The sequence below is a fragment of the Triticum urartu genome, chromosome 3 (genome assembly GCF_003073215.2).
Source record: "Triticum urartu cultivar G1812 chromosome 3, Tu2.1, whole genome shotgun sequence".
NCBI classification, from domain to species: domain Eukaryota; kingdom Viridiplantae; phylum Streptophyta; class Magnoliopsida; order Poales; family Poaceae; genus Triticum; species Triticum urartu.
In genome coordinates this window covers 121001804-121027332 of record NC_053024.1, presented here as the reverse complement: position 1 = coordinate 121027332, position 25529 = coordinate 121001804, and positions in this window count along the sequence as shown.

The following is a 25529-nucleotide window of genomic DNA, read 5'->3' as shown; positions in this document are numbered from 1 at the left end:
AGTTGTCCTCCTGCCCAAATTCTTCCTCTAACCTTCTCTTCTCTCTTTTCTTTCTCTTTATTTCTCTGTTATTTAGAGAAAAGGAAATAGGGGAGAGGGAGAAGAGAGTCCAGCCCAGCTGGGCCTCTCGCCGGCCCATCCATCACCGAGGCCCACCAATCCCGCTGCTAAACCTAGCCAGTTCCTCGATCCCCCTCGTTTTCTCTCCCTCGCGCCGCCACTCAGGGACGAGGAGCCCGATCCCATCTCCCTCGCTCATCCTCCCCCCTCTCGTCCTCCCACACCGCCGCCACTCATACACCCGCATCGCGCCCGATCCCCTTGCTCCCGATCCGCGCGCCTCTAGTGCGAGACCCGCGCTCCGCCCTCGCCGGAGCAAAGAACCAGGCCGGAGCCCCGTCGCCACCCGCCGCCGTCGGCGACCACCAGGAGGGCCACCCCGCGCGCGACCCCGAGCCTCTCCACGCGCGCGGGACCATTGCTTCGCTCCTGCAGGCGCGCAGCGTCCCGTGGCCCCTGCGTTCCTCGCCCCGCCGCCGCACCATCTTCTCCACTTCCTGCCATCGAGCGTCGCTCTGCCCTTGCTCCATCCTCTGCTTCGCCTCTGCACCACCGGCCTTCAAGCTCGACGCCCGCCCCGGCCATCTTCTCCTGCTGCCTCGAGCAGCTCCTTCACGGCCAGCTTCCACGAGATCTCCACCCCCCCCCTTGCTGCCCGGTTGGCCTTGTTTTCCCCTCTTGTCGCTGCCAGGACCCGGCAACCAGGGACGTCAAGGACGCCTTCGTGGGTTCCTTTCGCCAAGTACCACGACCGGCGAAGACCAAGTCAGAGACCTCCTCGAGCAGGAGCGTTTTTGGAATCACCAAGGCCACCTCAAGTTCGACTACGTTTTGCCGCCTCGACCGAGACCAACAAGTACCACGACGATGCATCATGTTCATCTACCGCCGTCTTCGGAACCGCTAAGAACGCCAAGTACCCCTACGCACGAAGACGCCAAGTCCGTTTCGGGATTCGTCAAGTACCGCTACCGATATGGCTCGAACATCTACGAAACGTGTACCACTACCGTCGCAAGTACCACTCCGAACCATGTATGACGACCGTCACCGAAGACTCGTGTAACGTGAACGTGAACGACTACCATCGCGAGTACCTCTACGTCGTCATGTACCCCTACTTCCCACGACGACCCCGTGAACAACTACTTCCCCTTCGACATGTGTACCCCTACCGCCGAACTCGATCCGTTCCGATAACACACGCTTCGAAGGTATAACCCCGAGACGATGCCCGTAAATGAATGCATGTTGTATGAGATGCACCCTTGTTCGATAACGTCGCCCCTCTTTTGCCTTGCCACCGACATGTGGGAACTCGGTATTCGAGAGCACCCCACATTCTATCGCATGTCACGCTCCCCGTCGCATTTTCTTTTGCACCGAGATCTCAATCGAGTTACCGGAACCGATATGTTGCCGTGGCATCATTTTTGGATTCGTTGCCGTGGCACCCCTTTTCTTTCCACCACGGTGACAAATGCTTCATAAAGCTCTTATCAACATTTTCTTAAAAACTTGCATAAACTTGTTCATGTCATCCGCATCATGATAACAACAATTAAAATGCTTAAAATTGTTGTTGCATTAAATTGCTAATGCATATGGGGATTTACCGGAATTGTTGTTCGTTGCTTCCGGCCTCATTTAACCTTGACTAGATAGGTAGTTTTCATTTGTTTCCCCTCTTGCCATGTTTAACAACATTTAATATGGTTGGGTACATAAACGAGATCGAACTAAATAATTGATGTGGTGCTCCGTCAATATGCAACTCTTTGCATATTGAGCTCCACTTAATTTGTAGGATTGTTTGCGCACTTTGCCATGCCATGCTTCTTTAAACCGGACATGCATCATACTTGTTTTGCGCATCATGCCATGTTATGCGATGGTTGTTTACTATGTTGTGTGCTTCTTTTCCGGTGATTGCTTCTTCGGGTTGGTTCCGTTAACGTCGAGTTTGTGAGGACCCGTTCGACTACGTCCGTTTGTCTTCTTCATGGACTCGTTCTTCTTCCTTGCGGGATTTCAGGCAAGATGATCATACCCTCGAAGTCACTACTATCTTTGCTATGCTAGTTTGCTCGCTCTTTTGCTTTGCCAATGCTACGATGCCTACCTTTTGCTTGTCAGCCTCCCAATTGCCATGTTGAACCTCTAACCCACCTTGTCCTAGCAAACCTTTGATTGGCTATGTTACCGCTTCGCTCAGCCCCTTCTTATAGCGTTGCTAGTTGCAGGTGAAGATTGGAGCCGTTCCTTCTTGGAACATTTATTTACTTGTTGGGATATCATTATATTGCTATGTTATCTTAATGCATCTATATACTTGGTAAAGGGTGGAAGGCTCGGCCTCTCGCCTAGTGTTTTGTTCCACTCTTGCCGCCCTAGTTTCTGTCATATCGGTGTTATGTTCCCGGATTTTGCGTTCCTCACGCGGTTGGGTCATTATGGGAACCCCTTGATAGTTCGCCTTGATTAAAGCTTTTCCAACAATGCCCAACCTTGGTTTTACCATTTGCACCTAGCCTTTTCTTTCCCTTGGGTTCTGCAGACTCAAGGGTCATCTTATTTTAACCCCCCCGGGCCAGTGCTCCTCTGAGTGTTGGTCCACCTGTCAGCTACCGGTGGCCACCAGGGGCAACTCTGGGCTGGCCTACCCGTACCTAAGACAATCTGAGTGTGCCCTGAGAAAGAGATATGTGCAGCTCCTATCGGGATTTGTCGGCACATTCGGGCGGTGTTGCTGGTCTTGTTTTAACCTGTCGAATTGTCTTGTTGTACCGGGTTACCGAGTCTGATCGGTGTGTCTCGGGTGGAGGTCTATTCCTTCGTTGACCGTGAGAGTTTGTCATGGGCTAAGTTGGGACCCCCTGCAGGGATTGAACTTTCGAAAGCCGTGCCCGCGGTTATGGGCGGATGGGAATTTGTTAATGTCCGGTTGTAGATAACTTAAACCTTAATTAATTAAAATGAATCAACTGAGTGTGTTGCCGTGATGGCCTCTTCTCGGCGGAGTCCGGGAAGTGGACACGGTGTTGGAGTAATGCTTGCGTAGGATGTTCCTTTAGCTTCTCGCTCGTGCTTCGCCTTCTCTTCTCGCTCTCATTTGCGTATAAGTTAGCCACCATATATGCTAGTCGCTTGCTGCAGCTCCATTTATATTGCCATACCTGTCCTATAAGCTTAAATAGTCTTGATCGCGTGGGTGTGAGATTGCTGAGTCCCTGTGGCTCACAGATACTATAATTCTAGATGCAGGTCCAGGTGATTTCGCTCCAGGTGACGAGTACGAGCTCAAGTGGGAGTTCGACGAGGACTCTCAGCGTTATTATGTTTCCTTTCCCGATGATCAGTAGTGGTGCCTAGTTGGGGTTCGATTCAGGGCCTTGTCGTATGTTGGGTTCTTTTCCATTTTGGCGCCGTAGTCGGGCCATGAGTGTTTGTTTGATGGATGTTATTTATGTACTCTGATGTGACATGGCGAGTGTAAGCCAACTATGTTATCTCCCCCTTTTATTATGTATTACATGGGATGTTGTAATGATTGCCTGACTTGCGACATTGCTTTCAATGCGGTTATGTCTCTAAGTCGTGCCTCGACACGTGGGAGCTATAGCCGCATCGAGGGCATTACAGCTAGGTGATAGACCTATTGCAGGAGCAGATGCAGACATTATGAACATTTGGCTAGCTAAATATGATGACTACTTGATAGTTTAGTGCACCATGCTTAAAGGCTTAGAATCGGGACTTCAAAGACGTTTTGAACGTCATGGACCATATGAGATGTTCCAGGAGTTGAAGTTAATATTTCAAGCAAATACCCGAGTTGAGAGATATGAAGTCTCCAACAAGTTCTATAGCTAAAAGATGGAGGAGAATCGCTCAACTAGTGAGCATGTGCTCAAATTGTCTGGGTACTACAATCGCTTGAATAAAGTGGGAGTTAATCTTCCAGATAAGATAGTGATTGACAGAATTCTCTAGTCACCATCACCAAGTTAGTAGAACTTCGTGATGAACTATAGTATGCAAGGGATGACGAAAACGACTCCCGAGTTTTTCATGATGATGAAATCGATGAAGGTAGAAATCAAGAAAGAGCATCAAGTGTTGATGGTTGACAAGATCACTAGTTTCAAGAAAAGGGCAAAGGGAAAAAGGGGAACTTCAAGAAAAACAGCAAGCAAGTTGCTGCTCAAGTGAAGAAGCCCAAGTCTGGTCCTAAGCCTGAGACTAAGTGCTTCTACTGCAAAGGGACTGGTCACTGGAAGCGGAACTACCCCAAGTGAGTGGCGGATAAGAAGGATGGCAAAGTGAACATAAGTATATTTGATATACATGTTATTGATGTGTACTTTACTAGTGTTTATAGCAACCCCTCAGTATTTGATACTAGTTCAGTTGCTAAGATTAGTAACTCGAAACGGGAGTTGCAGAATAAACAGAGACTAGTTAAGGGTGAAGTGACGATGTGTGTTGGAAGTGGTTCCAAGATTGATATGATCATCATCGCACACTCCCTATACTTTCGGGATTAGTGTTGAACCTAAATAAGTGTTATTTGGTGTTTGCGTTGAGCATGAATATGATTTGATCATGTTTATTGTAATACGGTTATTCATTTAAGTAAGAGAATAAATTGTTGTTCTGTTTACATGAATAAAACCTTATATGGTTACACACCCAATGAAAATAGTTCGTTGGATCTCGATCGTAGTGATACACATAATCATAATATTAAAACCAAAAGATGCAAAGTTAATAATGATAGTGCAACTTATTTGCGGCACTGCCGTTTAGGTCATATTGGTGTAAAGCGCATGAAGAAACTCCATGCTGATGGGCTTTTTGGAATCACTTGATTATGAATCAGTTGATGCTTGCGAACCATGCCTCATGGGAAAGATGACTAAGACTCCATTCTCCGGAACAATGGAGCGAGCAACAGATTTGTTGGAAATCATACATACTGATGTATGTGGTCCGATGAATATTGAGGCTCGAGGCAGGTATCATTATTTTCTGATCTTCACAGATGATTTGAGCAGATATGAGTATATCTACTTAATGAAACACAAGTCTGAAACATTTGAAAAGTTCAAAGAATTTCAGAGTTAAGTGGAGAATCATCGTAACAAAATAAAAGTTCCTACGATATGATCGCAGAAGTAAAATATTTGAGTTACGAGTTTGACCTTCAATTAAAAACAATGTGAAATAGTTTCACTAATCACACCACCTGGAACACCACAGCATAATGGTGTGTCCGAACGTCATAACCGTACTTTATTAGATATGGTGCGATCTATGATGTCTCTTACCGATCTACCACTATCTTTTTGGGGTTATGCATTAGAGACAGCTACATTCACGTTAAATAGGGCACCATCTAAATCCATTGAGATGACACCGTATGAACTATGGTTTAGCAAGAAACCTAAGCTGTCGTTTCTTAAAGTTTAAGGTTGCAATGCTTATGTGAAAAAGTTTCAACTTGATAAGCTCAAACCTAAATCGGAGAAGTGCGTCTTCATAGGATATCCAAAGGAAACTATTGGATACACCTTCTATCACAGATCCGAAGGCAAGACTTTTGTTGCTAAATTCAGAAACTTTCTAGAGAAGGAGTTTCTCTCGAAAGAAGTGAGTGGGAGGAAAGTAGAACTTGATGAGGTAACTGTACCTGCTCCCTTATTGAAAAGTAGTTCATCACAGAAATATGTTCCTGTGACTACTACACCAATTAGTGAGGAAGCTAATGATAATGATCATGTTACTTCAGATCAAGTTACTACCGAACCTCGTAGTAAACCAGAGTGAGATCCGCACCAGAGTAGTACGGTAATCTTGTTCTGGAGGTCATGCTACTTGACCATGACGAACCTACGAACTATGAGGAAGCGATGATGAGCCCAGATTCCGCAAAATGGCTTGAGGCCATGAAATCTGAGATAGGATCCATGTATGAGAACAAAGTATGGACTTTGGTTGACTTGCCCGTTGTTTGGCAAGCCATTGAGATTAAATGGATCTTCCAGAGGAAGACGGACGCTGATAGTAGTGTTGGGTGTTTACCACATAAAGATGTGAACTATTGATGTTAGATCACATGGCGATGTGAACTAGATTATTGACTCTAGTGCAAGTGGGAGACTGAAGGAAATATGCCCTAGAGGCAATAATAAAGTTATTATTTATTTCCTTATTTCATGATAAATGTTTATTATTCATGCTAGAATTGTATTAACCGGAAACATAATACTTGTGTGAATACATAGACAAACTAAACGTCACTAGTATGCCTCTACTTGACTAGCTCGTTGATTGAAGATGGTTATGTTTCCTAACCATAGACATGTGTTGTCATTTGATTAACGGGATCACATCATTAGGAGAATGATGTGATTGACATGACCCATTCCATTAGCTTAGCACCCGATCGTTTAGTATGTTGCTATTGCTTTCTTCATGACTTATACATGTTCCTATGACTATGAGATTATGCAACTCCCGTTTGCCAGAGGAACACTTTGTGTGCTACCAAACGTCACAACGTAACTAGGTGATTATAAAGGAGCTCTACAGGTGTCTCCAAAGGTACATGTTGGGTTGGCGTATTTCGAGATTAGGATTTGTCACTCCGATTGTCGGAGAGGTATCTCTGGGCCCTCTCGGTAATGCACATCACATAAGCCTTGCAAGCATTGCAACTAATGAGTTAGTTGTCAGATGATGTATTACGAAACGAGTAAAGAGACTTGCCGATAACGAGATTGAACTAGGTATTAAGATACCGACGATCGAATCTCGGGCAAGTAACATACCGATGACAAAGGGAACAACGTATGTTGTTATGCGGTCTGACCGATAAAAGATCTTCGTAGAATATGTGGGAGCCAATATGAGCATCCAGGTTCCGCTATTGGTTATTGACCAAAGACATGTCTCGGTCATGTCTACATTGTTCTCGAACCCGTAGGGTCCGCACGCTTAACGTTACGATGACAGTTTCATTATGAGTTTATATATTTTGATGTACCAAAGTTAGTTCGGAGTCCCGGATGTGATCACGGACATGACGAGGAGTCTCGAAATGGTCGAGACATAAAGATTGATATATTGGAAGCCTATGTTTGGACATCGGAAGTGTTCCGGGTGAAATCGGCATTTTACCGGAGTACCGGGAGGTTACCGGAACCCCCCGGTAACCTAATGGGCCTTAATGGGCCTAGTGGAGGAAGAGGAGAGGAGGCCTAGGGGCTGCCGCGCCCCCCCAAGTCCGAATTGGACAAGGAGGGGGGCGACGCCCCCCCTTTCCTTTCTTCCCTCTCCTCCTTCCCCCCCAAGTCCTAATCCAACTAGGGAAAGGGAGGGGAGTCCTACTCCCGGTAGGAGTAGGACTCCTCCTGCGCGCCTCCTCCTAGGGCCGGCCGCACCCCCCCTTGGCTCCTTTATATACGTGGGCAGGGGGCACCCCTAGACACAGAAGTTGATCTCCAAGATCGTTCTCTTAGCCGTGTGCGGTGCCCCCTTCCACCATAGTCCTCGATAATATTGTAGTGGTGCTTAGGCGAAGCCCTGCGACAGTTGAACATCAAGATCGTCACCACGCCGTCGTGCTAACGGAACTCTTCCCCGACACTTTGCTGGATCGGAGTCCGGGGATTGTCATCGAGCTGAACGTGTGCTAGAACTCGGAGGTGTCGTAGTTTCAGTGCTTGATCGGTCGGGCCGTGAAGACGTACGACTACATCAACCGCGTTGTCATAACGCTTCCATTGTCGGTCTACGAGGGTACGTAGATCACACTCTCCCCTCTCGTTGCTATGCATCACCATGATCTTGCGTGTGCATAGGAAAATTTTGAAATTACTACGTTCCCCAACACCAACAGCTTGCCATGGGAAATTTTGAAAATAAAATGTAGAGATTTTTAGGGTTTCTGGAACCGGAGAGGCAAATGGTGAAGTCATCAATGATGTCCTTGATCGCCACGAAGCTATGTTTATTGATGTGCTAGAAGACCATCAAAACACAATAAGGCATTGTCATAAAAAAATTAGTCCAAAACACAACACATGTGAAGAGAAGAACAAAAATATAATAAATACATGGAATAGTAGAATTGAACGATGATGGAGTGGATCTAAACTGTAGGAAAACATAGTAGAAAAAAAATATGCCTTACATATCAAGATGCGTAAGGGGTTAGATCAGATCGTTAACAACTCGGAGTTGTAGTGGAAGAAGAGTTGGTGAAGCAAGTTTATGCATATTCTCGCAGCTAGGTAATACCTCCTAGCCGCGAGAATTTTGTCTCTCAAATCGATCCACGGATCGAGCGCCGAATGCAAAGTGCCTCTGTAGGTATCCACACATACCAAAGCAGTGATTCAGTAGAGCATCGCTATCCATAACAAAAGATCCACTAAGAAAACTAGAGAAAGGAGCAGACTAGCAGAGTCAAAGTCTAGATCAATTAGACATGAGAGATAAACTGGGTGCAGGGCGGCAACGGGGCAACCTCCAAGGTTTTGGTGTGTCCTAGGGGGTTGCCCATGCCCCTATATTTATATGCGAAGGCCCAGGGTCGCAACTTAGGGATGGGGCCTCCCCAAAGTCAGTTCACATCACGAGGAGGAGCCTCCTCAGACTCAAACAAGCAACGCCAGAAGCCCTGGCATTTCCAGAAACGTCGGGACTCCTGGTGTTTCTTGTTTGTCCCCCAAGGCATCCATTTGTGCATCGACCTAAGGCATTGTGGACCTAGACAAGGTAGTCGCAGACCAATGGCCCTCCAAAACTATCCAAAAGTTACCAGGACTCTCCCAGGACCTCCCAGAACATTTCTCGGAACATCCGGAACACTTTCTGTGCCAACAAACTCTTCCAGAACAACCAAAAACTATTTCGGTGCCCATTCTCTCATTCTTCTTCATCTCCTGGCGTTCTAACAAACCACTAAACATTAAATGTCTGACTTCACAGGTTCGGTAAAGTGTAGACATGACCTAGAACTCCTTCCGGTCAATGATCAATAGTGGAACCACGGACATCCATATTGACCCCTACACTCACACAAATCATTATCGAGTGAACATGTAGTTATCGTGTGCTTATTCCTTTTTCTTCATGATACTTTATAATTCCCGAGGTGAGATATACCGGCATCCTCGTGAATGAACTACTTGATCACTATGCTAGTTTAATTTCCTTATTACCGATTTTGCTATTTTTCTCCTTCATGTGTGATGAACCACAAGTATAGGGATCTATTGTAGTCCTTTCGATAAGTAAGAGTGTCGAACCCAACGAGGAGCAGAAGGAAATGACAAGTGGTTTTCAGCAAGGTATTCTCTGCAAGCACTGAAATTATCGGCAGCAGATAGTTTTGTGATAAAATAAATCGTAACGAGTAACAAGAAAATAAAGTAAACAAGGTGAAGTAAGGTGGCCCAATCCTTTTTGTAGCAAAGGACAAGCCTAGACAAACTATTATATAAAGCAAAGTGCTCCCAAGGACACATGGGAATTGTTGTCAAGTTAGTTTTCATCATGATCATATGATTCGCGTTTGTTACATTGATAATTTGATATGTGGGTGGACCGGTGCTTGGGTGTTGCCCTTCCTTGGACAAGCCTCCCACTTATGATTAACCCCTCTTGCAAGCATCCGCAACTACGAAAGAAGTATTAAGGTAAACCTAACCATAGCATGAAATATATGGATCCAAATCAGCTCCTTACGAAGCAACACATAAACTAGGGTTTAAGCTTCTGTCACTCTAGCAACCCATCATCTACTTATTACTTCCCAATGCCTTCCCCTAGGCCCAAATAATGGTGAAGTGTCATGTAGTCAACGTTCACATAACACCACTAGAGGAGAGACAACATACATCTCATCAAAATATCGAACGAATACCAAATTCACATGATTACTTATAACAAGACTTCTCCCATGTCCTCAGGAACAAGCGTAACTACTCACAAAACATAATCATAATCATAATCAGAGGAGTATTAATTATCATTCAGGATCTGAACATATGATCTTCCACTGAATAAACCAACTAGCATCAACTACAAGGAGTAATCAACACTACTAGCAACCCACATGTACCAATCTGAGGTTTTGGGACCAAGATCGAATACAAGAGATGAACTAGGGTTTGAGAGGAGATGGTGCTGGTGAAGATGTTGATGAAGATTGACCCTCCCTCGATGAGAGGATCGATGGTGATGACGATGGCGACGATTTCCCCCTTCCAGAGGGATGTTTCCCCGGCAGAACAGCTCCGCCGGAGCCCTAGATTGGTTTTGCCCAAGTTCCGCCTCGAGACGGCGGCGCTTCGTCCCGAAAGCTTCCTCTTGATTTTTTCCAGGGTAAAAGACACCATATGGACAAAGATGGGCACTGGAGGCCTGCCAGGGGGCCCACAAGGTTGGGGGCGCACCCAGGGGGTAGGGTGCACCCTCCACCCTTGTGGTTGGCTGGTGGCCCCCCTCTGGTTCTTTCTTAGCCCAATATTTCTTATATATTCCAAAAATAATCTCCATGAAGTTTCAGGACTTTAGAAGTTGTGCAGAATAGGTCTCTAATATTTGCTCCTTTTCTAGTCCAGAATTCCAGCTGCCGGCATTCTCCCTCTTCATGTAAACCTTGTAAAATAAAGGAGAATAGGCATAAGTATTATGATATAATGTGTAATGACAGCCCATAATGCAATAAATATCAATATAAAAGCATGATGCAAAATGGACGTATCAACTCCCCCAAGCTTAGACCTTGGTTGTCCTCAAGCGAAAGCCGATATCGATAAATATGTCCACATGTTTAGAGATAGAGGTGTCGATAAAATAAAATACGGACATGAGGGCATCATGATCATATTTAGAACAACAACATATATTGTCATAGAATTTCTTATGCTAAAGTAACAATTCATTCCCAAGGTAAAGTATGAATCGGAAACTTCATTGAAAACTAACAAACTATGATCTCAGTCATTGAAGCAATTGCAATTTATCACAACATCGGTAAGAGTCAATATAAGAGCCTTTTAGCAAGTCCACATACTCAACTATCATATAATCTTTCACAATTGCTAACACTCACACGATACTTATGGGTACAAAGTTTCAATCGAACACATAGAAAGATATGGGCTTATAGTTTCGCCTCCCAACTGTTGGAAATATGCCCTAGAGGCAATAATAAAATGGTTATTATTATATTTCTTTGTTCATGATAATTGTCTATTGTTCATGCTATAATTTTGTTATCCGGAAATCGTAATACATGTGTGAATACATAGACCACAACACGTCCCTAGTAAGCCTCTAGTTGACTAGCTCATTGATCAAAAGATAGTCATGGTTTCCTGACTATGGACATTGGATGTCATTGATAACGGGATCACATCATTAGGAGAATGATGTGATGGACAAGACCCAATCCTAAGCTTAGCTCAAAGATCGTGTAGTTCGTCTGCTGTAGCTTTTCTGAATGTCAAGTATCATTTCCTTAGACCATGAGATTGTGCAACTCCCGGATACCGTAGGAGTGCCTTGGGTGTGCCAAACGTCACAACATAACTGGGTGACTATAAAGGTACATTACAGGTATCTCTAAAAGTGTCTGTTGGGTTGGCACGAATCGAGACTGGGATTTGTCACTCCGCATGACGGAGAGGTATCTCTGGGCCCACTCGGTAATGCATCATCATAATGAGCTCAATGTGATCAAGTGGTTGATCACAGGATCATGCATTACGGTACGAGTAAAGTGACTTGCCGGTAACGAGACTGAACAAGGTATTGGGATACCGACGATCGAGTCTCGGGCAAGTAACGTACCGATTGACAAAGGGAATTGTATACGGATTGATTGAATCCTCGACATCGTGGTTCGTCCGATGAGATCATCGTGGAGCATGTGGGAGCCAACATGGGTATCCAGATCCCGCTGTTGGTTATTGGCCGGAGAGTCGTCTCGGTCATGTCTGCATGTCTCACGAACCCGTAGGGTCTACACACTTAAGTTCGGTGATGCTAGGGTTGTTAGGAAGACTTGTATGTGATTACCGAATGTTGTTCGGAGTCCCGGATGAGATCCCGGACATCACGAGGAGTTCCGGAATGGTCCGGAGGTAAAGATTTATATATGGGAAGTTGTCATACGGTCGCGGGAAAGGTTCGGGGGCATATCGGTATTGTACCGGGGCCACCAGAGGGGTTCCGGGGGTCCATCGGGAGGGGCCACCTCTTCCGGAGGGCCTTATGGGCTGTATGGAGAAGGGAACCAGCCCAAGTGGGCTGGGGCGCCACACCCCCCTAGGGCCCATGCGCCTAGGGGTTGGGGGAAACCCTAAGGGGGGCGCCCCCCTCCCCTTGGCCGCCCCCCTCTAGATCTCATCTAGAGGGGGCCGGCCCCCTTCCCCCTTCCCCTATAAATAGAAGGGTGAGGGGAGGGCTGCATACAACATCCAAGGCGCAGCCCCTCCCCTCCCCAACACCTCTCCTCCTCCATAAGAGCTTGGCGAAGCCCTGCCGGAGTACTGCAGCTTCACCACCACCACGCCGTCGTGCTGCTGTTGGAGCCCTCTTCCTCAACCTCTCCCTCCTCCTTGCTGGATCAAGGCGCGGGAGACGTCCTCGCTCCGTACGTGTGTTGAACATGGAGGTGCCGTCCGTTCGGCACTAGGTCATCAGTGATTTGAATCACGTCGAGTACGACTCCATCAACCCCGTTCTCTTGAACGCTTCTGCGCGCGATCTACAAGGGTATGTAGATGCACTCCTCTCTCCCTCGTTTCTAGATGACTCCATAGATTGATCTTGGTGATGCGTAGAAAATTTTAAAATTCTGCTACGTTCCCCAACAGTGGCATCATGAGCTAGGTCTATGCGTAGTTACTATGCACGAGTAGAACACAAAGCAGTTGTGGGCGTCGATATTGTCAATTTGCTTGCCGTTACTAGTCTTATCTTGATTCGGCGGCATCGTGGGATGAAGCGGCCCAGACCAACCTTACACGTACGCTTACATGAGACCGGTTCCACCGACTGACATGCACTAGTTGCATAAGGTGGCTGGCGAGTGTCTGTCTCTCCCACTTTAGTCGGATCGGATTCGATGAACAGGGTCGTTATGAAGGGTAAATAGAAATTGGCAATTCACGTTGTGGTTTTGGCGTAGGTAAGAATCGTTCTTGCTAGAAACCTATAGCAGCCACGTAAAAACTTGCAACAACAATTAGAGGACGTCTAACTTGTTTTTGCAGCAAGTGTTTTGTGATGTGATATGGCCAAAGGATGTGATGAATGATATATGTGATGTATGAGATGATCATGTTCTTGTAATAGGAATCACGACTTGCATGTCGATGAGTATGACAACCGGCAGGAGCCATAGGAGTTGTCTTTATTTATTTATGACCTGCGTGTCAACATAAACGTCATGTAATTACTTTACTTTATTGCTAAAGCGTTAGCCATGGTAGTAGAAGTAATAGATGACGAGACAACTTCAAGAAGACACGATGATGGAGGTCATGGTGTCATGCCGGTGACAACGATGATCATGGAGCCCCGAAGATGGAGATCAAAAGGAGCAAATGATATTGGCAATATCATGTCACTATTTGATTGCATGTGATGTTTATCATGTTTTACATCTTATTTGCTTAGAACGACGGTAGCTTAAATAAGATGATCCCTCATAATAATTTCAAGAAAGTGTTCCCCCTAACTGTGCACTGTTGTGAAGGTTCGTTGTTTCGAAGCACCACGTGATGATCGGGTGTGATAGATTCTAACGTTCGAATACAGCGGGTGTAAGCCAGATTTACACACGCAATACACTTAGGTTGACTTGACGAGCCTAGCATGTACAGACATGGCCTCGGAACACGGAAGACCGAAAGGTCGAGCATGAGTCGTATAGAAGATACGATCAACATGAAGATGTTCACCGATGTTGGCTAGTCCGTCTCACGTGATGATCGGACACGGCCTAGTCAACTCGGATCATGTTTCACTTAGATGACTGGAGGGATGTCTATCTGAGTGGGAGTTCATTGAATAATTTGATTAGATGAACTTAATTATCATGAACTTATTCTAAAATCTTTACAATATGTCTTGTAGATCAAATGGCCCACATTGTCCTCAACATCAACGCGTTCCTAGAGAAAACCAAGCTGAAAGACGATGGCAGCAACTATATGGACTGGGTCCGGAACCTGAGGATCATCCTCATAGCTGCCAAGAAAGATTATGTCCTAGAAGCACCGCTAGGTGACACACCTGTCCCACAGAACCAAGACGTTATGAACGCTTGGCAGTCATGTGCTGATGATTACTCCCTCGTTCAGTGCGGCATGCTTTACAACTTAGAACCGGGGCTCCAAAAGCGTTTTGAGAGACACGGAGCATATGAGATGTTCGAAGAGCTGAAAATGGTTTTTCAAGCTCATGCCCGGGTCGAGAGATATGAAGTTTCCGACAAGTTCTTCAGCTGTAAGATGGAGGAAAATAGTTCTGTCAGTGAGCACATACTCAGAATGTTTGGGTTGCATAACCGCTTGTCTCAGATGGGAGTTAATCTCCTGGATGACGCGGTCATTGACAGAATCCTTCAGTCGCTTCCACCGAGATACAAGAGCTTTGTGATGAACTTCAATATGCAGGGGATGGAAAAGACCATTCCTGAGGTATATTCAATGCTGAAATCAGCAGAGGTGGAAATCAAAAAGGAACATCAAGTGTTGATGGTGAATAAAACCACTAAGTTCAAGAAAGGCAAGGGTAAGAAGAACTTCAAGAAGGACGGCAAGGGAGTTGCCGCGCCCGGTAAGCGAGCTGCCGGGAAGAAGCCAAAGAATGGACCCAAGCCCGAGACTGAGTATTTTTATTGCAAGGGAAGTGGTCGCTAGAAGCGGAACTGCCCCAAATACTTAGCGGACAAGAAGGCCGGCAACACTAAAGGTATATGTGATATACATGTAATTGATGTGTACCTTAGCAGTACTCGTAGTAGCTCCTGGGTATTTGATAGCGGTGCGATTTCTCACATTTGTAACTCAAAGCAGGAGCTGCGGAATAAGCGGAGACTGGCGAAGGACGAGGTGACGATGCGCATCGGGAATGGTTCCAAGGTCGATGTGATCGCCGTCGGCACGCTACCTCTACATTTACCTACGGGATTAGTTTTAAACCTCAATAATTGTTATTTAGTGCCAGCTTTGAGCATGAACATTGTATCAAGATCTTGTTTAATTCAAGATGGCTACTCATTTAAATCCGAGAATAATGGTTGTTCTATTTATACGAGAGATATGTTTTATGGTCATGCTCCGATGGTGAATGGTTTATTCTTAATGAATCTCGAGCGTAATGCTACACATATTCATAGTGTGAATACCAAAAGATGTAAGGTTGATAATGATAGTCCCACATACTTGTGGCACTGCCGCCTTGGTCACATAGGTGCCAAACGCATGAAGAAGCTCCATGCAGATGGACTTTTGGAGTCTCTTGATTACGAATCATTTGACATGTGCGAACCATGCCTCATGGGTAAAATGACCAAGACTCCGTTCTCAGGAACAATGGAGCGAGCAACCAACTTATTGGAAATCATACATACTGATGTGTGCGGTCCAATGAGTGTTGAGGCTCGCGGTGGATATCGTTATGTTCTCACCCTCACTGATGACTTGAGTAGATATGGGTATGTCTACTTAATGAAATACAAGTCTGAGACCTTTGAAAAGTTCAAGGAATTTCAGAGTGAGGTTGAGAATCAACGTGACAGGAAAATCAAATTCTTGCGATCAGATCGTGGGGGAGAATACTTGAGTCACGAATTTGGCACACACACCTAAGAAAATGTGGAATAGTTTCACAACTCACGCTGCCTGGAACACCTCAGCGTAATGGTGTGTCCAAACGTCGTAATCGCACTCTATTGGATATGGTGCAATCTATGATGTCTCTTACCGATTTACCGTTGTCATTTTGGGGCTATGCTTTAGAGACTGCCGCATTCACTTTAAATAGGGCTCCATCGAAATCCATTGAGACGACACCGTATGAATTATGGTTTGGAAAGAAACCTAAGCTGTCGTTTCTAAAAGTTTGGGGATGCGATGCTTATGTTAAGAAACTTCAACCTGAAAAGCTCGAACCCAAATCGGAAAAATGCGTCTTCATAGGATACCCTAAAGAAACTATTGGGTATACCTTCTACCTCAGATCCGAAGGCAAGATCTTTGTTGCCAAGAATGGGTCCTTTCTAGAGAAAGAGTTTCTCTCGAAAGAAATAAGTGGGAGGAAAGTAGAACTTGATGAAGTATTACCTCTTGAACCGGTAAGTGGCGCAGCTCAAGAAAATGTTCCTGAGGTGCCTGCACCGACTAGAGTGGAAGTTAATGATGATGATCATGAAACTTCAGATCAAGTTGCTACTGAACTTCGTAGGTCCACGAGGACACGTTCCGCACCAGAGTGGTACGGCAACCCTGTCTTGGAAATCAAGTTGTTAGACAACGGTGAACCTTCGAACTATGAAGAAGCGATGGCGGGCCCGGATTCCGACAAATGGCTGGAAGCCATGAAATCCGAGATAGGATCCATGTATGAAAACGAAGTATGGACTTTGACTGACTTGCCCGGTGATCGGCGAGCCATAGAAAATAAATGGATCTTTAAGAAGACAGACGCGGATGGTAACATAACCATCTATAAAGCTCGGCTTGTCGCTAAGGGTTATCGACAAGTTCAAGGGGTTGACTACGATGAGACTTTCTCACCCGTAGCGAAGCTGAAGTCCGTCCGAATCATGTTAGCAATTGCCGCATTCTATGATTACGAGATATGGCAAATGGACATCAAAATGACATTCCTTAATGGTTTCCTTAAGGAAGAATTGTATATGATGCAGCCGGAAGGTTTTGTCGATCCTAAGAATGCTGACAAGGTGTGCAAGCTCCAACGCTCGATTTATGGGTTGGTGCAAGCATCTCGGAGTTGGAACATTCATTTTGATGAGATGATCAAAGCGTTTGGGTTTACGCAGACTTATGGAGAAGTCTGCATTTACAAGAAAGTGAGTGGGAGCTCTGTAGCATTTCTCATATTGTATGTGGATGACATACTGTTGATGGGAAATGATATATAATTCTTGGAAAGCATAAAGGCCTACTTGAACAAGTGTTTTTCAATGAAGGATCTTGGAGAAGCTGCTTATATATTAGGCATCAAGATCTATAGAGATAGATCGAGACACCTCATTGGTCTTTCACAGAGTACGTACCTTGACAAGATATTGAAGAAGTTCAAAATGGATCAGTCAAAGAAGGGGTTCTTGCCTGTATTGCAAGGTACGAGATTGAGCACGGCTCAATGCCCGACCACGGCAGAAGATAGAGAAAAGATGAGTGTCGTCCCCTATGCCTCGTCCATAGGGTCTATCATGTATGCTATGCTGTGTACCAGACCTGATGTAAACCTTGCCGTAAGTTTGGTAGGAAGGTACCAAAGTAATCCGGCATGGAACACTGGACAACGGTCAAGAATATCCTGAAGTACCTGAAAAGTACTAAGGAAATGTTTCTTGTTTATGGAGGTGATGAAGAGCTCGTCGTAAAGGGTTACGTCGATGCTAGCTTCGACACAGATCTGGATGACTCTAAGTCACAAACCGGATACGTGTATATTTTGAATGGTGGGGCAGTAAGCTGGTGCAGTTGCAAGCAAAGCGTTGTGGCGGGATCTACATGTGAAGCGGAGTACATGGCAACCTCGGAGGCGGCACAAGAAGCAGTCTGGGTGAAGGAGTTCATTACCGACCTAGGAGTCATACCCAATGCGTCGGGCCCGATGACTCTCTTCTGTGACAACACTAGAGCTATTGCCCTTGCCAAGGAGCCCAGGTTTCACAGGAAGACCAGGCATATCAAGCGTCGCTTCAACTCCATTTGTGAAAGTGTTCAAAATGGAGACATAGAGATTTGTAAAGTACATACGGACCTGAATGTAGCAGATTCGTTGACTAAACCTCTCCCTAGAGCAAAACATGATCAATACCAGAACTGCATGGGTGTTCGATTCATCACAATGTAACTAGAATATGACTCTAGTGCAAGTGGGAGACTGTTGGAAATATGCCCTAGAGGCAATAATAAAATGGTTATTATTATATTTCTTTGTTCATGATAATTGTCTATTGTTCATGCTATAATTGTGTTATCCGGAAATCGTAATACATGTGTGAATACATAGACGACAACACGTCCCTAGTGAGCCTCTAGTTGAGTAGCTCGTTGATCAAAAGATAGTCATGGTTTCCTGACTATGGACATTAGATGTCATTGATAACGAGATCACATCATTAGGAGAATGATGTGATGGACAAGACCCAATCCTAAGCTTAGCTCAAAGATGTGATGGAATGGTCCGGAGGTAAAGATTTATATATGGGAAGTTGTCATACGGTCGCCGGAAAGGTTCGGGGGCATATCGGTATTGTACCGGGGCCACCAGAGGGGTTCCGGGGGTCCATCGGGAGGGGCCACCTCTTCCGGAGGGCCTTATGGGCTGTATGGAGAAGGGAACCAGCCCAAGTGGGCTGGGGCGCCACACCCCCCTAGGGCCCATGCGCCTAGGGTTTGGGGGAAACCCTAAGGGGGGTGCCCCCCTCCCCTTGGCCGCCCCCCTCTAGATCTCATCTAGAGGGGGCCGGCCCCCTTCCCCCTCCCCCTATAAATAGAAGGGTGAGGGGAGGGCTGCATACAACATCCAAGGCGCAGCCCCTCCCCTCCCCAACACCTCTCCTCCTCCATAAGAGCTTGGCGAAGCCCTGCCGGAGTACTGCAGCTTCACCACCACCACGCCGTCGTGCTGCTGTTGGAGCCCTCTTCCTCAACCTCTCCCTCCTCCTTGCTGGATCAAGGCGCGGGAGACGTCCTCGCTCCGTACGTGTGTTGAACACGGAGGTGCCGTCCGTTCGGCACTAGGTCATCGGTGATTTGAATCACGTCGAGTACGACTCCATCAACCCCGTTCTCTTGAACGCTTCCGCGCGTGATCTACAAGGGTATGTAGACTCCATAGATTGATCTTGGTGATGCGTAGAAAATTTTAAAATTCTGCTACGTTCCCCAACACCAACCTCTTACCTCAAGGGTAATGTCAACAATAATAGTTTATGAAAACCTACATCCGAGTGGATATCTTTAGAGAGAGCAATTTTATATAATGTCCGGGTCTCTCCAACACATAGAGCTTGCCAAAAGAAAAAGTGTAAAAAGGAAGGGTGATTATCACCATGACTCTTGTATAAGGGTAGAAGATAAAAGTAAAAGATAGACCCTTCGCAGAGGGAAGCAGAGGTTGTCATGCGTTTTTATGGTTGGATGCACAAAATCTTAATGCAAAAGAACGTCACTTTATATTGCCACTTGTGATGAGGACCTTTATTATGCAGTCCGTCGCTTTTATTTCTTCCATATCACAAGTTCGTATAAAGCTTATTTTCTTCACACTAATAGATCATACATATTTAGAGAGAGCAATTTTTATTGCTTGCACCGATGACAACTTACTTGAAGGATCTTACTCAATCCATAGGTAGGTATGGTGGACTCTCATGGCAAAACTGGGTTTAGGGATATTCAGAAGCACAAGTAGCATCTCTACTTGGTGCAAAGAATTTGGTTAGCATGAGGGGGAAAGGCAAGCTCAACATGTTGGATGATTCAAAACAATATAACTTCTATTCGGATGTAAGAAAACATAACTCATTATGTTGTCTTCCTTGTCCAACATCAACTTTTTAGCATGTCATATTTTAATGAGTGCTCACAATTACAAAAGATGTCCAAGATAGTATATTTATATGTGAGGCCTCTCTTTCTTTATCACTTCCTATTAATTGCAACAATGACCAAAACTATGCTTGTCAACTCTCAATAACTTTTATTCATCATACTCTTTATATGTGAAGTCATTACTTTCCATAAGATCACTATATGATCTCTTTATTTCTTTTTATTCTTTATTTTATTTAATTTCCTCAAGATCATAACAAGAAAGCAAAGCCCTTGTCTCAAAACTATTCTTTATTATATATCTCAAAGACTCGATTACATAGAGGGAACATAAAGCAAAACTCAAAGCTAGATCATACTAAAAGAACTTTATTCTACTAGATCAAGATATAAACAAAAGGATAGAACTAAGAAAAGCGATAAAGATAAAGATGTGATGGTGATACGATACCAGGGCACTCCCCCAAGCTTGGCAGTTGCCAAGGGGAGTGCCCATACCCATGTATTTAGATCTCTTTTTTGGAGGTGGTGATGAAGGAGTTGTTGATGAAGCAGGCTTGTCGTCCAACATCAAACATAGGAGGTTCTCCAACTTACGAGTAATGGCCCTCAGTGCGATGATATGCTCTTGCAACAGAATATTTTCATGAGTTAGATACTTGTTCTGCACTTGAGCTATTTCAATCATCTTGGAAGCTTCAATTTCAGTAGGGGTAAGAAGATTGTAATGAGGTTGAAGGATGTCTTCTTCTTCTGCTGTCGGAGCTTGATCCTCCGCGGCCTTCTTGATCCTATCACCCTTGTTGATCTCCCCAAGTTCTTCTCTCTTCATCTATATCTTCATTAGCCAAGCATCATTGCCTACCTTATTGGAGGAGGGAGACAAAATGATGCCCGGCCTTGAAAACTCTGGCAGAAAACATCTTGAAACAAGAACAAGAGATATTTGCGTGGTACGGTGGTCAAAACCCTCAGGACATTATATAATGATTTTTTACCGACCAAAAGAAGTATCGTGCAAGAAAACGGAGTCCAGAGGGCACACGAGGTGGCCACAAGGTCGGGGGGCGCACCCAGTGGTAGGGCGTGCCCTCCACCCTTGTTGTTGCCTCGTGTATCTTTCGGACTACTTTTAATTTTCCTAATTTTTTAAATATTCCAAAACGGAGGAAATTTATCATTGGAAACGTTTTGGTGTCGGTTTACTTACTGTACCACATACCTATTCCTTTTCGGAGTCTGAAACATTCTGGAAAGTGTCCCTTATGTACTCCTCCGGGGTTAGTATCAATTATGTTTGTCTCAACATTTGTGGGAGTACCTGAGATATAATGTTTGAGTCTTCGACCGTTTACCACCTTTGGATTTTTACCTTCGGCGTTGTTGATTTTTATGTCACTGGAACGATAGACCTCCTCGATAATGTAAGGGCCTTCCCATTTAGAGATAAGCTTTCCTACAACAAATCTTAAACGAGAGTTTTATAGCAAAACATGATCACCTACATTAAACTCACGCTTTTGTATCCTTTTATCATGCCATCTTTTAACTTTTTCTTTAAACAACTTGGCATTCTCATAGGCTTGGGTTCTCCATTCATCAAGCAAGCTAATGTCAAATAACCTCTTTTCACCAACAAGTTTGAGATCATAGTTGAGCTCTTTAATAGCCCAATATGCCTTATGTTCTAGCTCAAGAGGTAAATGACATGCTTTCCCATAAACCATTTTATATGGAGACATACCCATAGGATTTTTATAAGTAGTTCTATAAGCCCACAAAGCATCATCAAGTTTCTTAGACCAATTCTTTCTAGATCTATTAACAGTATTTTGCAAAATTAATTAAATCTCTCTATTTCTCAGCTCTACTTGACCACTAGACTGAGGATGATGTGGAGATGCAATTCTATGATTAACATCATACTTAGCAAGCATTTTACGAAAAGCACCGTGAATAAAATGTGAACCACCATCAGTCATTAAATATCTAGGGACTCCAAACCTTGAAAAAATAACTTCTTTAAGCATATTAATAGAGGTGTTATGATCAGCACTACTAGTTGGAATAGCTTCTACCCACTTAGTAACATAATAAACAACAACTAAAATATGTGTATACCCATTAGAGGAAGGAAAAGGTCCCATATAATCAAAGCCCCAAACATCAAATGGTTCAATAACAAGTGAATAATTCATAGGCATTTCCTCACGTCTACTAATATTATCAATTCTTTGACATTGATCACAAGATAAGACAAATTTATGAGCATCTTTAAAGAGAGTGGGCCAGTAGAAACCGGATTGCAATACCTTATGTGCAGTTCTATCTCCAGCGTGGTGTCCTCCGTAAGACTCGGAGTGGCACTTGCGTAGAATCTGTTCCTGTTCATGCTCAAGTACACAATGTCTAATAACACCATCTACCCCTTCTTTATAAAGGTGTGGATCATCCCAGAAGTAATGTCTTAAATCATAGAAACCCTTTTTCTTTTGCTGGTATGTGAAACTAGGTGGTATAAATTTAGCAACAATATAATTAGCATAATCAGCATACCATGGAGTATTATGAGAGGCATTTATGACATTTAATTGCTCATCAGGAAAGCTATCATCAATAGATAGTGGGTCATCAAGAACATTCTCTAACCTAGACAAGTTGTCTGCAATAGGGTTCTCAGCTCCCTTTCTATCAACAATATGCAAATCAAATTCTTGTAGCAAGAGAACCCATCTAATAAGTCTAGGTTTAGCATCTTTATTTTCCATAAGATATTTAATAGCAGCATGATCAGTGTGAACAGTTACTTTGGAATCAACAATATATGGCCTGAACTTATCACATGCAAATACAACTGCTAAAAATTCTTTTTCAGTGGTAGCATAATTTCTCTGGGCACCGTCTAGAGTTTTAATAGCATACTGAATAACATTTAATTTCTTATCAACTCTTTGTCCTAGAACAGCACCAACAGCATAATCACTAGGATCACACATAATTTCAAAGGGTAAATTCCAATCAGGTGGCTGAACAATAGGTGTAGAAATCAAGGCTTTCTTAAGTATTTCAAATCTGTCTACACAGTCATCATCAAAGACAAAAGGAACATATTTTTTAAGAGATTAGTGAGAGGCCTAGAAATTTTAGAGAAGTCTTTAATAAACCTCCTATAGAAACCAACATGACCAAGGAAACTTCTTATACCTTTGATATATTTAGGACACGACATCTTTTCAATAGCATCTACTTTAGCTTTATCAACTTCAATACCTCTTTCAGAAACTTTATGCCTGTCGGTGTCAAAACTGGTGGATCTCGGTAGGGGGTCCCGAACTGTGTGTCTAAGGTGGATGGTAACAGGAGGCAGGGGACACGATGTTTTACCCAGGTTCGGGCCCTCTTGATGGAGGTAAAACCCTACGTCCTGCTTGATTTATTCTTGATGATATGGGTATTACAAGAGTTGATCTACCACAAGATCGAAGAGGCTAAACCCTAGAAGCTAGCCTATGGTATGATTGTCTGTTATTGTGTCCTATGGACTAAAACCCTCCGGTTTATATAGACACCGGAGGGGGCTAGGGTTACACAAGGTCGGTTACAAAGGAGGAGATATCTATATCCGTACTGCCTAGCTTGCCTTCAACGCCAAGTAGAGTCCCATTCGGACACGAGACGAAGTCTTCAATCTTGTATCTTCATAGTCCAACAGTCCGGCCAAAGGATATAATCCGGCTGTTCGGAGACCCCTAATCCCAAACTCCCTCAGTAGCCCCTGAACCAGGCTTCAATGACGATGAGTCTGGCGCGCAGTGTTGCCTTTGGCATTGCAAGGCGGGTTCCTCCTCCGAACATATCACAAAAGAGTTTGAATATCAGGATAGTGTCCGACCCTGCAAAATAAATTCCACATACCACCATAGAGAGAATAATATTTCCACAAATCTTAATCTGCTGACACGTTTTGGCAACATGATATCATGCCATGGCTCGGTGATTATTCGAACTGTTTTTCTTCAACCAGCTCCACACATAACGTGAGGCGGTTTCTTGACATGTCTTGTCAAAGCAGAGATCGTGTTCCCCTAATTATGAGATTCTCATCAATACGGTCATGGGTAACCAAGCGCGTCTAGGACTCCTAGATTATAGGCAAGTCCCAAACGGCTACGGAGAGGACGCTTGATATTCACCCTCTTTATAAAGGGATAAGGCTTTTACTTCTTTCCCTCCCGTGCTCAATCGAATCCTTCCCTCGCCCCGAGTTCTAACACCCGAAGCCCAGGTTAGGTGCTTCAGACCTTCAATCATGTCCGGATCTAGCCTTCAAGGCTGGTGGATGCTCTCCTCCGTTACGGAAGAGGACATCAAGAAGTTGAGGGAGGCCAAATACCTGACTGCCGAGGTTTCGCATCGGCTGCCTGTCCGAGGGCAGGTCGTCCCTACTCCCGAACCCAACGAGAACGTTGTGTTCATCTCCCACTTCCTCCGAGGCCTAGGCCTCACCCTGGATCCCTTTGTTAGGGGTTTGATGTTCTATTACGGGCTAGATTTCCACGATCTAGCCCCGGACTCCTTTCTCCACATCTCGACATTTATTGTCGTATGTGAGGCCTTCCTCCGCATTACCCCTCACTTCGGCCTGTGGCTCAAGACCTTTGACGTGAAGCCGAAGATGGTCGAGGGGCAGCACGTAGCGTGCGGAGGTGCATCAATAAGTAAAATCGTTGGAGCTCCATGGCCAAAGGGTTCCTTTCCAAAGGTGTCCGGATTATGGCAGCGAGAGTGGTTTTACATCACAGCTCCCAGAAGTGCCAAGTGGGTGGCCGCCCCTGCTTTCCGCTTGGGCCCTCCACCACAACTGATGTCATGGATTAGCAGAGGGCTGAGCTGGGGTCCAGCCAAGGACATGCCTATACTGCAAAGCCGCATTCAAGATCTCTTCGACGGAGATTTCAGTCTGGTTACGGTGATGCAAGTCATGCTGGTTCGTCGAGTCCAGCCTTGCAAACGCCGCCCCCTCCGCATGTGGGAGTTCAACCCAGAAGGGCCATGCACTATTCAGAATTTCCTCTGCTTGATGCACGAGGAGATGTACAAATCATTCTTCGGACCCCAAATAGAGTGTCCGGATACTACCGAGGACGTGGGCCTGAGCAGCAACCGTACCGCCGACCAAGTAAGTAATCCTCTAGCCGAACACACCGTCTTTCATTTACCATGATGTCATTCTGAGAAATCGCTCTTTGACCAGGACTGCTAACAAAGGCGAAGATGATTCGGTGTTCGGCCCCCCTTCCTGAGGGTTTGGAGAATCCGGTACTGGAAAAGATGCTCAAGCTAGCACCTTGCCCGGAGCCCTCAAAGGAAGATAAAGGGGGGAGTAATGAGGTCGAAAGCGGGCCCCCATCGCTACCAATTCCAACCGAGGGAATGAGCGCCTCCGTGAAGGAGGATAGCCAAGGGGAAGAATCTAACCTTCTCTCGCCCCGGGGAAGGAAGAGGACTGCCTCTGAAGATCCGGAAACCAAGGCTTCCAAATGGGAGAAGAAGTCTCCACCAGAGGGTCCTGCCTTGGAGGGTGCTTTTGCCGCACAAAGTTCGCGCGGGGATCAGCCCTCTAAC